Source organism: Macrotis lagotis, chromosome 3 (genome assembly GCF_037893015.1).
Source record: "Macrotis lagotis isolate mMagLag1 chromosome 3, bilby.v1.9.chrom.fasta, whole genome shotgun sequence".
In the NCBI taxonomy this organism is placed as follows: Eukaryota; Metazoa; Chordata; class Mammalia; order Peramelemorphia; family Peramelidae; genus Macrotis; species Macrotis lagotis.
In genome coordinates, this window is record NC_133660.1 from 231,930,332 (window position 1) to 231,947,223 (window position 16,892).

The 16,892-nt window shown below is 33.4% G+C and overlaps 1 pseudogene; it reads right to left on the reverse strand.

Annotated features, from left to right (window-relative positions):
• Positions 1–11,028: 11,028 nt before the first annotated feature.
• Positions 11,029–11,965, reverse strand: LOC141516475 (olfactory receptor 5p57-like; annotated as a pseudogene).
• Positions 11,966–16,892: the final 4,927 nt, after the last annotated feature.

Below are 16,892 nucleotides of genomic sequence, written 5' to 3' on the forward strand. Positions count from 1 at the left end.
CAATCAATCATATTGTTCCTTGGACCTCAACTCTCTAATCAATCATGTTGCCCTTAATTCTTTGATGTCATCTACTCTATTTTGTTCTTTGTTCTGTACTCTCCCAAATATAAAATAATAGAACTATCCTCTTGTTCAGGTTCCTTGGCATTAATATATAGAACCCATTGAACAATTTATTGACAAGGCAGCATGTCCTTGCTAACAAATATTCTCTTGCTCAGAGAGTTTTCTCAGTTTATCTTTTCTGATCAATTTCAAATGCAGCAGACTAGAAATATATATAAATATATATATTCTCAAAATGATCAATCTGTTGAATTTGTGTTCCTTGACTTACAAATATCTCTTACAAAGGAGAACTTACATATATAGATAGATAGAGATAGAGATAGAGATAGAGATAGAGATAGAGATAGATATAGATATAGATATAGATATAGATATAGATATAGATATAGATATAGATATAGATATAGATATAGATATAGATATAGATATAGATATAGATATAGATAGATATAGATATAGAGATAGAGATAGAGATAGAGATAGAGATAGAGATAGATATAGATATAGATATAGATATAGATATAGATATAGATATAGATATAGATGATAGAGATAGAGTTATATCGTGTATGTGTTTATAATATTGCCTTCAACAACCTAACTATATTTGTGATATTTTTCATTTGTTGATTCTTGCTACATTTAAAATAAAAGAATTATCCTAAATATTCCTTTTTCCTGGAATTATCTTATTACTACCAACAGTAAACTCATATTTCTTCTCTCTTAAGTCCAATAAGAAAGAATATGAAATATTGAGATAATGTTTAGCTGAGAATGTATCTTACCATAATGTTCATTTATGAGTCTATGATCCAGATCTTTGTGCCCCCAAGGGGAAAAAGCACACTTAAATTCAAAGAAATTTGAAGAGTGCTAAGTAAAATTTTCAATACTCCTACTTCACCCTATCCTCTCAAAAATGTAGGACTTCGCATACTACCTTTATGACAAAAGAAATGATTATGCTGAGACTCCCTTTTATTTCCACTTCTACAGTTCAAAATTTCTTAGAATCACCCCTTATTGACTTTGCAACAATTCCTGAAAAAAGAGTTGGTCCTTCTTTTCTCTAATACTTCTACTTCTTCCATTGACTTCTCTCCTTTTTCAAACCCGAGCTTCCCTCATTGAAAAACACCTCTTTAATTTTATCTATGGGCTTCTTTCTTTCTTCCTACACATGGGCTCAGAATTGTTCTTAAAAAACTTTCATCTTGGGAGCAGCTAAGTGGCACAGTGAGGCGGCGGCTAGGTGGCTCAGTGGATAGAGCATCGGTCCTGGAGTCAGGAGTACCTGAGTTCAAATCTGACCTCAGGCACTTAATAAGTATCTAGCTGTGTGGCCTTGGGCATGCCACTTAACCCCATTGCCTTGCAAAAAAAAAAAAAACTTTCATCTGACCTTTACAACCTTTTAAGTTATCATACTATATCTCTCCTCTTTCTCAATCAATTCTTGGGTGGGGGGAATCTAACCTTGTTGTGTATCCTTTCTTAACTTCCATTCACTTTTTAAGCCATAATAATATAGATTTATCCCATCACTTCACTGAACCTATTCCCTACAAACTTACCAATAATTTCTAAATCATAATATTTTCAAAATCTTCATTTAAATGTGAAGAATATAGGGGATCAGGGAATGGGGAGTGTCTACCTGAAGCTTGTAGAGACTTCCCCTGGCAGAATGGATGGATGACAACAATTTGTCGCAACTGCTATGTACACAGAGTTGTTAAGAGGTAGGGCCTGGTCAGGGTCATCCACTGAATCCAAGACCATCAGTAGTTGTCCTGACTTTTTTCTTGCCATTGGACTTTAATAACTCTGGAAGACAGAGTGAGGCTGATGACTTTGTGCAACTCTGTCTCACTTAAATCCAGTTCACAAACAAATCAAGTTATCACTACTTTTAAAATAAAGAATAAATAGCAATAGCACCTAATAAAGGTGCTTAAATATAACGGGGTGCTTTAAAGTATTTGTAGATTGATTGATTATTGGCTTCTACCAAACACAGGACAAAATGAACCAACTACTCTTCATGGAACCAACTTCTCCTCATGAGTTTTCATGACACTGGCTCTCCTGGTACTAGTATTCCTCCTTCCCACCCAACCTTTACATCTCAGGCTCCTTTACCAGTTCATGATCTCCATAAAGACTCCTAAACTGTCAATGTGACCCCAGTCTAGACTTCTCCTCTTTTTCTGTGCATTCTCAATGATATCATTACTTTCCACTGCCATTTATTCCTCCTTTCATTGAATCACAAAACTTATAGATCCAGTCCTAAACTCCTAAATTCTCCACATCACCAGTAGTAAATTTTTTACCTAGATGCTCCAAAGGCATTTCAAATTTCACAAGTCCAAAAAGGAACTAATTCTCAATCTTCAACCTAAAACCACTTATTTCCATAATTTCCTATTTCTGTTAAGGTCCCCTCCTCCCATGTACTGTGATTTATAATCCTGGAATTAATCACTTGGATTATTTCAAAATCCTCTTACTTAGAAGTTTAGTCTCTCATTACTCTAAATGACTTTCTAAAAACCCACAAAAATGATTTCCCTAAAGCACATCGATAACCAAATCACTTGTTGTTCAAGACTTGAAGAGATCCCTTATTGTCTTGAGGATAAAATAAGACTTCTGTAGTTTAATATTTAGAGTAGAATCTGAATCCAATCTACCTCTTCAGATTTATTTCACTTTACTATCTTACACATATTCCCTATTTCATCCAAACTAGTCTACTTCTGTTCCCAAACTCAGAATTCTATCCTCATCTCTGCACAGGTTATCCTCCATGCTCCAAAGACCCTACCTCATCTCTGCTTCTTAAAATGTCAAGCTTCCTTCATGTCTCAGCTAGTGGGTCACCACTTACAGGAAGCCTAGTTTCTAAAACTGACCCTTTTCAATGTATCTTGTATTCTCTTGTCTGTGTATATGTTTTACTGTAAGTTCCCTAAGATTGAGAACTATTTTTGCAGTTTTCTCTCTACTACAAGAAACTGGGACAAGACTCTGTGCATAGTATCCACAGAAAAATATTAATTGAATGAAAGGCATCAATTCATTTGTGAAAATCTCAAGTCTCATTTATATTGATGACATAATCATAATTAACAGATAACAAGAATACTAATAACAAAATACAGCAATTTCAATTTTATAAATTACAACAGTTTTTAGAGGAAAATTTTGTCATTCTCATTTTATAAATGACAAAACTAAAAACCACAATGGTTCAGTCACTTAACTTCAAACAGAAATCATAGATCAGATCTTGAAGTCAAATCTAGTTCTCCTGATTTCACTTTCACTTCTTCCAATATATAAGCCAACAAATATATCACTGAAATGCTTTCCCTCAAAGCTTCAATATGAGATGTGAGGAAAAAAGTAATACATGAAACAAATGTAGCAATCTATACAAATAGATCTTTTTACCTAAGATGTCCTTACTTAATCATGTTCCATTGCATAGTTACTGTTTGAAATGATGATTTAGGATATGTTATGACCTGTGGTAGATCAGAATTTACTACCATGTAAAAATACAACACAAATGTAGCTCACTTCCAAAAGTTCGATTTTACATGACACTACCAGGGACCAAAAATCTGAAAACCTAAGTTAGGAATGAATCTGAGAGAAGAAAAAAACAGACAGACAGGCAGACACAGACACAGAGAGACATGGAGACAGAGACAGAGAGAGGTAGAGAGACAGAGAGAGATAGAGGCAGAGACATACAGAGAGACAGTCAGAGACAGAAAGACAGACAAAGAGACAAAGAGGATGTAAAATTGAAATTCACATAAAGTATGTCATAGCAAGAGGAAAAGGCATAACTCCTTGAAATGAGGGACAAATCAAAAATTAGATTTAAGCATTTTTATATAAAACTAAGAAAAGCAATGATACCTATTGTCCAAGATATTGGTTTTTGTAGCATTTGGGATATAACCTCTTGTGTGCCCTAACAACAAATAAAACCTATGTGATTAAAATGCCATTTGAAATCTCCTGGGATGCAGAAGATTACTGATACAGAGATGAGTTGTCTGAGAAGTTCTCTAAATTCTCAGGGGTCTTCATTTATTTTTTTTCTTCATATAATGTTTATGGAGAATTTTTTTAAGTGGAAAAGAAGATTGGGTAACTTTATAGCCAAACTTGTAAGTATGATCTTCCTTGGAAACTATTAGCCATTGTTCTAGGATCAATATATGATAATTGTGAATGTGATGTTGTTCACTTAGTATGAAAATTGGTCCTCATCATGTCAAAAATTCATTTTGGTCAGATCACAACTCATAGTGATTACACATATACACAAAGGAGGTTGTAAAGATAATGTATGCAACCCAGCTTATTAGAAACTGCAGATTCTGGAACAGAGAGCTACTACATACTGTGAAGAAAATTATTTATAGGTAAAGGAAGTATTGGTAATCTTTTCAAGGTTCCTGATAAACTTTCCTGGGAATATAAGGAATTCAACATATGACCCAAAGGACAATTGACAGATAATGTGAGAAATCTGAGAGCCAGGAGATAAGGATATACTCCCTAGTCATGCAAGGGGAAATAAACTTATGGAGCCTGGAAAGAGTGTTTGCTCTTTGTCCTTTTTGTCTTTGAAACAGAGAAGCTATGAAAGAACTTCCTTTAAAAAGACTTTCAGGTATGTTAGCTTATCATGTCCAAGACCACTGAAGGACCAGTTGGAATTTGTGTAATTAACTACTTTAGAGCTCACTGTTATATTTGTATTTTCTTTTCAGTATATTAATAGAATTTAATTGAATGGATTTTTGGAGGCAAGATCAAGTTAAGAAAGAGGATCCAATGGGTCAGTGACTCATTAGGTAAGTTATGAGTTACTGGAATATCCAAATCAGACAGAAGTCCAGGAAGACACTGAAGAAATATAAAATTTGAGCAGCTCTAAGACTAATCTGCCTATTTTTGAAGAGAATAAGGTAGTTTTAAGAAGTCTCCAGGGACATTTACTCTTGTTCAGATTGCCACCTTGTGGCTAATGTAGGTATATTATCCAAAGATGTCATTTTTCGTTGAGATACTGTTCTATTAACCAAGCAATTATATCATAAGTCTTTGGAATTTTTCTTTTCTCAACCCAAACCATATTTAAGAACATATTTTTAATTATCCTCCTCACCTTTTCTCATCTTTACAGTAAAGTAGCTTAATTTTATTGAATAATTTGTATTTCTATATTGCCAAATTTTTGGTAAAAGATTTGTTTACATTTAATTTTTTCTCAATGTCATGTAAACAAAAATTTTAATATTTTTTATTTTGAGTTCCATATTTTCCCTTTCCCCCGTTTCCCTTTATCCTCATTGAGAATACAAGCAATTTAGTACAGATTAGACAAATTCAGTCTTACAAAATATTTCTATATTAACCATGTTACAGACCAATGTAGGCTGGGTTACAGCAAACCAATAAAAGTAAGAAAAAAGGAAAAAAGAAAAAAGTATGCTTTAATTTTCATTCAGAATTTATCAATTCTTTCTCCAGAAATGGATAGCATCTTTTTAATCATATCTTTCAGAATTGTTAGAAATTTGGGCTGAATTAAAAGAAATATAGAATTAGAAATTAGAAAAATGTCAGAGGCAAATCAAAGATGATAGAGTAAAGACAAGGTCTTGCCTGAGCTCTCCCAAATCCCCTCCCAAACAACTTTAAAGTAAAGCCTCAAAAATGAATCCGACAAAGGCAGAATCAACAAAAGGTCAAGCTAAAATAATTTTCTAGCCCAAGACAACTTAAAAATTTAGTAGGAACAGTTTGTATCACTGAGAGTATTGTGGAACACAGGTCAGCTCAGCCCATGTCAGAATAAGTATTATCCTAGCAAGCAAACAGAAATTTTTGGTGTTGATTGCTTCAGAAGCAGTGGTTTCCAGACCTCTCAACCCACAGATGAAAAGGAATTCTACTGAGCAGAAGGAAATTACACAGGACCTTTTCCTGGCACTGATAGAAAGACTCTATTGCATTTTCCATTTGCAGTTCCAAGTCCCAGTCCCAGGGCATTAACAAGAAAGGACACTCTGGTCATAGTTCTAAGATGGAAAAGAGTGCTTGTCTTCACTCATAGATCTGAGCACAGGTGAGGAAATTAGTGATCTCTTTAGATCTAACAACCTTGTAAAAACTCACAACATACAATCACGAATTCAGACCCTTAGAACAAGCTCTAAAAATAGCAGCACAGAAAAAGAAAACAAACAGTGCCCCCCGCCTCCACCCAGGGAGGCAAACCCAACTTTTAAAAAAGTTTAAAAGGAAGAAATGGGTTGGGAAAATGAACTAAGAGCAAAAAAGAAATTTGGCCATAGAAATGGAGGCATAAAAGATCAAAACACAAACTCAGAAGAAGAGAAAGAAATCAAAGCAGCTACATGTAAAACTGCAAATAAAAATGTGGATAAGTCTCAGGACTAAAATGAACTCCTAGAAGAGCTTAAAAAGGATTTAAAACAAATAAAAGCAGTAGAGGAAAAAAAATTGGAAAAGATATGAGAATGATGTAAGAAAATTATGAAAAATCGATTCAAAAACTTGGTAAAGGAAGTACAAATACATTACTGAAGAAAATAATACTTTAAAAAACAGAATAGGCCAAATAGTAAAACAGGAACAAAAATGTACTGAAGATAGCTTTGAAAAGTACAATTGAAGAAATGGGAAAAGATGTACAAAAAAGTCACTGAAGAGAAAAAGTCTTAAAAATGAAGAACTGGGAGACAGCTAGGTGGAACAGTGGATAGAGAAATCAGGCCCTGGAATCAGAAAGACCTGAGTACAAATCTGGCCTCAGACACTAGATAATTGCCTAGCTATGTGATCTTGGGCAAGCCACTTAAACCCATTGCCTTAAATAAATAAAAATTTTAAAAATGTAGAACTCATCAAATGAAAAAAGAGGTACAAACACTCATAAATAAGGAATTCCTTAAAAATCTGAAATGGGCAAGAGGAAGCTAATGACTTCATTAAACAGTAAGAAATAATACAACACAATAAAAATGAAAACTAGAAGAAAATATGAATTTGAATAGGCAATGAGAAAACAAAGCTAAAATTCTTTTCACATTTTATGATGGCATACTTGGAGAATCCTAGAGAATGAATTAAGAACCAGTTCAAAATTTAGTAGGATGGCAGGATATCAAACAAACCAATATAAATCATCAGCTGAATCTAGCAACAAAAAATAGAAAAAGGAACTAATTCCATTTAAAAATAAACATAGACAATTTAGATATTTGAGAGTATAAATGGAACTCCATGATCACAATTATAAAACAGTTTTCATACAAATAAAGTCAAATCAAAACAATTGGGAAAATGTTCCTTTCTCATTGGTAGGTCAGTCGACTATAGAAAATGACAATTCTAGATAAGTTAATATATTTATTCAGTGACATACCAGTAAGCTTACCAAAATATATATTAGAGAGCTGGAAAAAAATTAAAAATTCATCTGGAAAAACAAAAAGTCAAGAATATCAAGGGAAGGAACTTTTTGAAAAAGTGAAGGAAGACAGTTTAGTCATATTAGATCTCTAAGTGGTAATCATCAAACCAGTCTAGATTTCACCAAGAAGGAGTGTGGTGGGAGCAAGTAGATGATGCAATGGATAGAACAGCAGCCCTGAAGTCAGGAGGACCTGAGTTCAAATTCAATCTCAGATACTTAATAATTACTTAGCTGTGTAACCTTGGTCAAGTCACCTAAAAACCAAAAAAAAAAAAAAGTAGTGTGGTGGATCAGGATATTAGACTAGCTATACAATATATGATAGTCAATGACCTTAGTAATAATAGTGTTTGACAAACCCAAAGATCCAAGTTTTGGGGGCCTTGAAATAACTATTTGACAAAAAATTACTTGTAAAACTGAAAAGTAGCCTGATAGAAACTAGATATGGAACAACATCTCACATGATATACTGAGATAAGGTCAAAATGGGTACATGATTTAGACATAAAAATGATTTCATAAGAAAATTAGGGTAGCATGATCAGATCTAAGTATAAGGGAAGAATTTATGAATCAACAAGGAATAGAGAAAATTGCTGGACTTAAAATGAAGAGTTTTCATTACAATAAATTTAAAAGGTTTTGCACACACAAAACCAATGCAACCAAAATTAGAAGAAAAGCAGAAAACTGGGCAAAAATTTTTACAGCAATTTTCTCTGATGAAGGCCTAATTTCTCAAATATGTAGAGAACTGAGTCAAATTTATAAGATTATAAGTCATACCTTGATTGATAAATTGTCAGATAATACAAACAGGCAATATTCAGACAAGAAACCAAAGCTCCAGAAAGTCATATGAAAGAATGCTGTTTAATGCTAATGCTAAGAATGCTAATTAAACCAATTCTGACATTATCACTTAACAATCAAATTGGCTAATATGACAGAATAGAAAAATTACAAATGTTCAAGGGGATACAAGAAAATTGGGACATTAATATGCTGCTGTTGGTGGAGTTGTGAACTTACTTAACCAATCAGGAGAACAGTTTTAAACTATGCTCACTGTCTATCAAGCCATGCATATCCTTTGACTTCATAACTACTATTACTAGATCTGTAACCAAATAGATAAAAGAAAAAGAAAAAAAGCATCTATATGTACAAAAATATTTCTAGCAGCTCTATTTGTGGTGGCAAAGAATGCTAAGAAAATTGTGGTATATGATTGTGATGGAATATTAATGTGTACTAAGAAATGACAAATGGGATGGATTCAGAAACACCTGAAAATATAAATTAATTGATGCAAAGTGAAGTAACCAAAAACAGGAGAAAATGGTACATTGTGAAAACAATATTCTATGATTTTCAACTGTGAATGACTTATTTATTCTTGAAAATACAGTGATCTAACACTATTCTGAAGGACTTGCAATGAAAATTGCTATTCACATCCAAAGGAAAAAAAAACTAAAGGAGTTTGAATGCAGATCAAAGAAGACAATTTTTCCTTTATTTTTTTTGTGAATTTTTTTCCTTCTGTTTCTTCTTTCTTGATATGGCTAATATGGAAATATGCTTTCCCTGATCACACACATATTACATATATATATATATATATATATATATATATATATATATATAACCTATATCAAATTACTTACTGTCTTAGGGAGGGGTTAGGAAAAGGAGAGAGGAAATTTGAATTCATACATTTTTTGAATGTTAAAAATTGTTTTTTCATGTAATTGGAAAAATTAAATATTATTAAAAAACAAGGAATTATGATGAAAAGAGTCTATAACCCTACAAAGAAAGAAACAAGAGATAATGAAAGCTGGATGCAGAATGACTTTTTAAAAATGTATTTTTCTTCCAATTTTTTTTGCATTTTTTCACAACATGACTAATACAGAAATGTGTTTTCATGACTGAACATATATGACCTATATCAAATTGCTTGCATTCTCAATAAAGGGAAAGAAGAGGGAAGGAGGAAGAGAATTTGGAAATCAAAATTTTAAAAAAGAAATGAAAAAAAATTCTTTGTATATTATTAGAAGAAATAAAATATTTTTTAAAATTGGGAAGATGCTACTTCTGCTGAATTCTGCCTTAATAAGACGAAATATAGAATAACATGCTCAGTCCTATGTATTGGGCACTAAACTACAACTTAAGTATACAAAGAAAAGCAAAAACAAAATAACCAAAACAGTCCCTGTCATTCACAAAATCACATTCTATTGGAAGACATCATTTAATAACCAGGCACTTACAAATTACAGACAAAATAGATGGAAGGTCATCTTAGAATGGAAACTCCTATTAGCTAGAGGAGAAAGACTCCTTGCAGAAGGTGGGATTTGAACTATCTTAAGAAAAATGTGAAAAATTAAGTGGTAGAGGAAAGGGAGTACAGCATTTCAGGTCAGTGAGACAACCAGTTTAAAGACACAGAAGATATGTGGGAAAAGGCAAACAATTTGGTGTAACTAGATTGGACACTGCATAGAAAGGAGGAAAATGTAAGACAGGAGAAGTAAGAAGAGGCCAGGTTGTGAAAATTTTAATTTTTTAATGATTTTTTCTATTGATTCTTTGTTTTACATGCCCTAAATTTCTTTTAGTACCACACCTTCCTCACATCCCATGAAAAGGTATTCTATAAGAAAAAAAGGATACTTTTTTTTGGATATATTATGACATAAGGGTGGTCAATGATAAAGGGAATACACCAAAATATTTATACCACCAATTTTGGTGTAGCAAAAATTGAAAACAAAGCAGAAACACATTGACTGATTAATGGCTAAACAAATTGTGGCACATGAACATAATACTGTGCTGTAAAACATTTGATTGATACAAAAAAAAGAAGAGATTTACATGATCTGACACAGATTCAATAATGATTGCAATCAATAAAACAACACTCTCAATGACTATAAGAATGTAAATGTAAAAGGCCAATCACCATTTAGCAATAAAAAAAATGTGTGTTTACTAGATTCTGAAGAAGAATCATGTACTCAAAGAAAGCAATAAGGATAGATTATTTCAGTGGTTAGTTAGCAGAGCAGCATTTACACATTTGGATATTATCTCTGCATATATTTAAGAAAGGTCTCTGAGGTGACCTTTTGCAGAGGTGGGAGGTCTACATTTGTAGAACTATACATGTATTTTCAGACCTTTCCAATCAACATATAAATTCCCTTTAATCCATCAAAATAAAAATATACTTTTTCTAAAGCACATTTATCTATATCATTTTATCCTAACAATTTTAGCAATAGAATATTTATTCCTTATGGCCAAAGGCAGTTTTATTTTTCTCCTTACATCCCTGAAACTTTTTCAATGCCTGAGATATAGTATGTACTTAATAAATACTTTTTGTATTGAATTCAAGAAAAAGGATACTTCCTACTCATGAGTTTTCTCAGGGCCCCTTTTACTTCATTGTTTCTAAAACTATAGATCAGAGAGTTCAACAAAGGGATAATTACCATGTAGAAAACAGACAACACTTTATTCTCATCTGTTGAGTAACTTGACTTGGGCATCACATAAATAAATGTGGTGGTTCCATAATAAACTGACTGCTGTTAGATGAGAGGTGCAAGTTGAGAAAGCTTTGGATCTCCCTTCAGTGGAGCTAATCTTCAGGACAGAGAAGAGGATGTAGATATAAGATATTATGATAATTGGCACTGTGATCATAATTACTAATCCAGCATAGACAGAAGCAAGAATTTCTGCTAGATTATTTTAGGAGTAGGAAAGTTTCAGAAGCAGTGGATAATCACAGAAAAAATGATTGATTTCATTGGGTCCACAGAAGACTCGATTCAATATGGAACCAGTGAAAGTCCAAGCATTTACACAACTACCCAGGTAGGATGTGATGAGTAACAAAGTGCAGACAATAGGAGACATCTTGATGGAGTACAGTAGGGGGTTACAGATGGCCATATACCGATCATAGGCCATCACAGCTAGCAGGAAGCACTCAGCTGTCCCAAGGGTGACTCCACAGAATATCTGGGCAACACAGCCTTCCAAAGGTATCATGGTTTTGTCCACAAGGAAGTTCTTGAGCATAACTGGTGTGACAGATGAGGAATATGCAGAGTCTACAAAAGCCAAGTGACTAAGGAAAAGATACATTGGAGTCTGAAGTTGGGAGCTATTTCTGATCAATATGATTATGCTTAGATTACCAACTAAGGTAACAGCATAGACACATACAAATATCACAAAGAGGATAACACGAAGGGCTGGATCATCTGTTAACCTCAAAAAAAAGAATTCAGTCACAGCAGTGCAGTTATTGCCAGACATCTGTCTTGGAGAATGCCTATTAGACAGAAGACAATAATATTAAAATAGAATACAGAACCAATATTTGGATATGTTTGTTGATGTAGTCAAAAAAAATTTACTGAGGGGGGTGGCTAGGTAGCACAGTGGATAGAGCACCAACCCTGGAATCAGGAGTATCTGAATTCAAATCCAACCTCAGACACTTAATATTTACCTAGCTGTGTGACATTGGGCAAATCACTTAACCCCATTGCCTTGCAAACACTCCCCCCCAAAAAACAAACCCTAAAACAAGAAACATTTACTGACCACTCCTACTCTTCTGCTTTGGTCCTATACACTATGGAAGAGTACCAGTAAGCAAAGAAAGAGGAACCAATTACTTTCCTTAATATTCTTCCCTATGAACCAACAGTATTATGTAATTTTCCAATTTTTCCATTATGACAACATAAGGAATTTTTGTAAGAGCGAATAGGACAGTTGAATTCCCAACATAGAGACCTTTCTTAAATATATGAAGAGATAATATCCAAATGTGTAAATGCTGCTCTGCTAACTACTGTTAATCCCTTCAAAGAAAGAGTCTTATTTGTGATTCTTGAATTCTCAAAAACCACCTTCTACACCTGGAGGTGCTATATACCACACCTTAAGTGATTATGAAGAAAGTTCTGGTTTCCAAGATGACCCTTGTGCTCTCGAATCACAACAGAAGAGGGATGTGGAATCTGGATTCTAATAAATTTCATTTTATTTTTGCTCTTAGAACTTGGTATTACTTCAAAAGGCTATCATTCCTTAAATATTGATAGCCTTCATTGTTTCTAGGTTAAACAATGGAAATCATAGCTCAACCTGCTGTAACCATATCCTATTTTTTGCTTCAATTGCAAAATAACTGAGTATACTCTGGGTATAGAAAAGTAGTGGCAAATTATTGTGCCATAAGAAGTAATGATATGATTGTTTTGAAGTATGAAAACACTTTTGTTAGCTGATTCAGAGTGAACTCAAGAGAACACTTAATGTGTTGATAACATTAATCATGATACAGGAAACAATTTTGTAAACCTCACAAGTTATACCAAAATAGTGACATAAAATGTATTCAAAAGATGATTAAGGAAATATTACATACCTCTTCTTGGCAGAAAGGTGATGAACTTGAAAAGATTAATATTGATCCTATACCATTTTGTCCTGTAATTGCTTTTGGCCTATAATTATTTAAATCATGGTCATTGATCTCTGAAATCATGTCAGAATTCAGCTGACCTGTAATAGATTAATTTTAGAAATTCAGCTCCTTTGTTAATCACAAATATATTCTTACCTCAGAGAAGTTAGCTGCTTTGGAGAATGTGTGAAAAATCAAGGGAAGTGGCCTGAGCTCTCTACACCAGCATGATATCTGTCAAGTATGTCTGGTTTACTGCCCAAAAGTCTGGGCCTCTATCTCTCACCTGTGCCCAGATAATTGACATTTCTTCTTCTCAATAGAGGGTAAGGGTAGCATTGCTGGTCTTAATAAAACTACCAACCAATTGTGTTGTTCCCTGCATTTCAGTTCTATTACAAGTCATGCTGTCCATAATCCCAAGATGCCATCTACCCTATTCTTTTTTTGTTTCATATACCCCAAGATTTATTAAAGAGGAACTATCCTCTCACTTGGGAACTTTGATATTGATGGAAGTAATTCATTGATTAATTTATTGACAGGCTGTAAACCCCTACTAATAAATGATATCATGCTCAGAGAATTGGTTCAGTTTACTTTTTTGTTCAGTTTCAAACATGGTGGATTAGATATACAGAATGACACAAGAATTCTCTGACTTGGATGAACTGTTGATTTATATTACTCCACTCTGAGTGGGGAAAGGTAACTAAGTGAGTAGTGATAAGGAAGAGAAAGAGAAACAACAAACCATTTTCAAAATGCAAAAAACAAGGACAAGAGGGAAGTATAACTTTACTTATAAATATGTTTTTATTTCTTTTCAAGACCAAGTTATCTTGAAATGTTTGTATTCGTAGATGTCTGTTGATTTTGAAAAGAAATTATCTTATATATTGCTTTTTCCCTAAAATGTTATTTCTAACTCTAAACTTATTTTTTCTTTTCTTCTCTTGCCTAGTAAAATTCTTCTCAGTCTAGTAAGAAAGGATAGAAAATATTGAGCTATTGTTCAGCTGAAGAACTTATATATAACCCTCATTTATGGGTCCATTGTTCAACATTTTCTTTATGAACACAAGAAAAATAGTCATAATTAAACAAAAATTTGTAGAAATCAGATTCAATTTTCTAACACCTCCTACTTCACCCTTCCTTCTCAAGAGAGGACTTTGCATCTTACTTTCCTGACCAAAGGACAGTGCTGTGGGCTCCCTTTCCTTTTCTCTTCTACAGTTCAAAACTCCTCAATATCATCCATCTCCTATCATTTTTGCAACAACCTCTGAAAAAGAAATAGTCCTTTTCTTCAGGACCAATTGCTTTAATTGTTCTATTGATTCCACCCCTCCTATTTCAAGTCCTAAACTTTCTGCATAGAACAAAATTCCCTTTAATTTTTAATCTCTTATCTATAGGTTTTCCCCCTTTTCCTAAAATAGGCTAAGATATGTCCAATTCTATAAAAATTTTCATTTGACCCTGAAATCCCTTCAAGCTATCATACTATTTCTCTTCCCTTTCCCAAACACCTCTCAGGGGGAAAAAAAATCTACTCTTGTTTGATCCATTTCCTCTCCTCCTAGCCACACACATTACAGTCTTGCTTTAGACCCCATTATACCACAGGAAATATTTTGTACAAAGTTACCATAAACTTGAAACTTTTTGATTTGTAATGATAATATTTTTGTAATTTTCATTTAAAATCATTGGGGATAGAGATTGTAACAGAATTTCTATTTGTGTCATTGGCACCTAGTGAAAGCAGCTGAAAAATATTAGGTGCTAAATAAATACTGGTATATTGATTTATTCTTGACCTCTACCAAACACAAAACAAGGTGGACCCCCAACTCTGTGTGAATTTTCATGACACTTTGATGCCAGCTTTATTCTACCTGTTTGCTCTTTCTTTCTCAGTCTCTTTGGCCAGACCATGATCTCTATGCAATCTCCTAATCCTACATGTGCCTCTGCCTCTTCCCTAAGCTCCCTCCTCTTTTCTATTCCTTTTCAATGAACTCCTTAAATTCCAATGCCATTAACTTCCCTATTCAGATGAATCCCAAATCTATATATGACCTCTGGACTCCAATCCATGGATCACCAAAAGTTGGGCACTTGTAACTAAATATCCCAAAGCATTTCAAATTAACAGATTTAAAAGAGAACAACACATCTTATCCTCAACCTTCAGTTTTCAAAAATTTATCTCCATAATTTCTTATTTCTGTTCAGGGTCCCATAATTTTTCTAGTTAGCAATCATGGAATTAATCTCTACTCTCTTTTCTGTCTTCCTTTCCCCAACTAGTCACTTGCCAAATCTTGCCACTTTTATATCCACAAACTATGTCACTTCTACTCTTATGATTACTCACACAGACCTCACTAACTTTGATTTGCACCTCTTCTCACTTTGACAATTATAACAGCCGCTTAATTTAATGCCCAGTCACTATGTCCTTTAAACTATCCCCTAAAAAACCTGGGAAAATGATCTTCCTAAAGCACCTATTTGACCGTATCACTTCCTTATTCAAACCTTGCACAGATATCTTAATGAATTGAAGGCAAAATAACAGTTCCTCACCTTGATATTTATTCTCCAATGGCATGTGAATTGTGTCCCTCTTCAGACGTATTTCACTTTAATGCATATATATATACATATATATATATATATATATATATACACATATATATATTGCAGCCCACTTTGTTTATTATCTTACTCCAGATTCAGAATTTTACCCCCATCTCTCCCCCTCTGCACAGTCCATCCTTCATGCTTGAAATGCCCTAATTCATCTCTGCTTTTTTAGAATTTCTACTTCATTTGTGTTCCAGCTAGTGGGTCACCACTTACAAGAAGCACAGTTTCTTCCATAAATTGTCTTGTGTTCAGTTATCTTCATAAATATTTTAGCCCTTCCTCTCCAATGGAATATAAGTTCCCTTAGTTTAAGAACTAATTTACATTTTATTCCTTCTATCCCTAGTGGCTAGTTCAGGACATCCTGCATAATGTGTGCATCAAAATATAGTTGAATGGAGGGTAAAATGCATTTCTGAAAGCCTCAAGTCTCATTCATTTGGTATCATAATTAAAATAATCACATAACAGAAATATTAACTCAATATGACAATTTAAATTTCATAAATTATTTTCCTCACATAATTTTTAGAAGAAGGTATTGTTTTAATAATTTTACAGAAGGTAACCAAGGATCATAGAGGTACAGTCACCCACAATCATGGTCAGAACCAGTAAGACTCAGACATGGGATTCAAACCCAGTTCTCTTGACTTCAAGTCCAATTTTCTTTCCATTACATCAAACTACAAATATATCAGGTAAATTTTACTCCCAAAACCCAACAAAATAAATAAAATAAATATTGCTATTTAGACAAAATATTTTTATCTGGGTTTTCCTTACCCAACTATCTTTGATCACATACTTACTATTGGTTGTGATGTTTCAGGGTACATGATATGACCTGTGGGAGTACAGAATTTTACTTGCTAACATACTATAACAATACTCAATACATAGACTTTACTTCTAAATCTTTTACATTGCATGGTAGTATAAAGGACCAGAAACATGAAGACTAAAATAAAGAATGAATCTCAGAGAGAGAAAGAAGGAGAAGGAGAGAGAGAGAGAGAGAGAGAGAGAGAGAGAGAGAGAGAGAGAGAGAAATTCATTAAAACCCTATATAAAACTAAAACCAATATAAAGTTTGACTTGTCA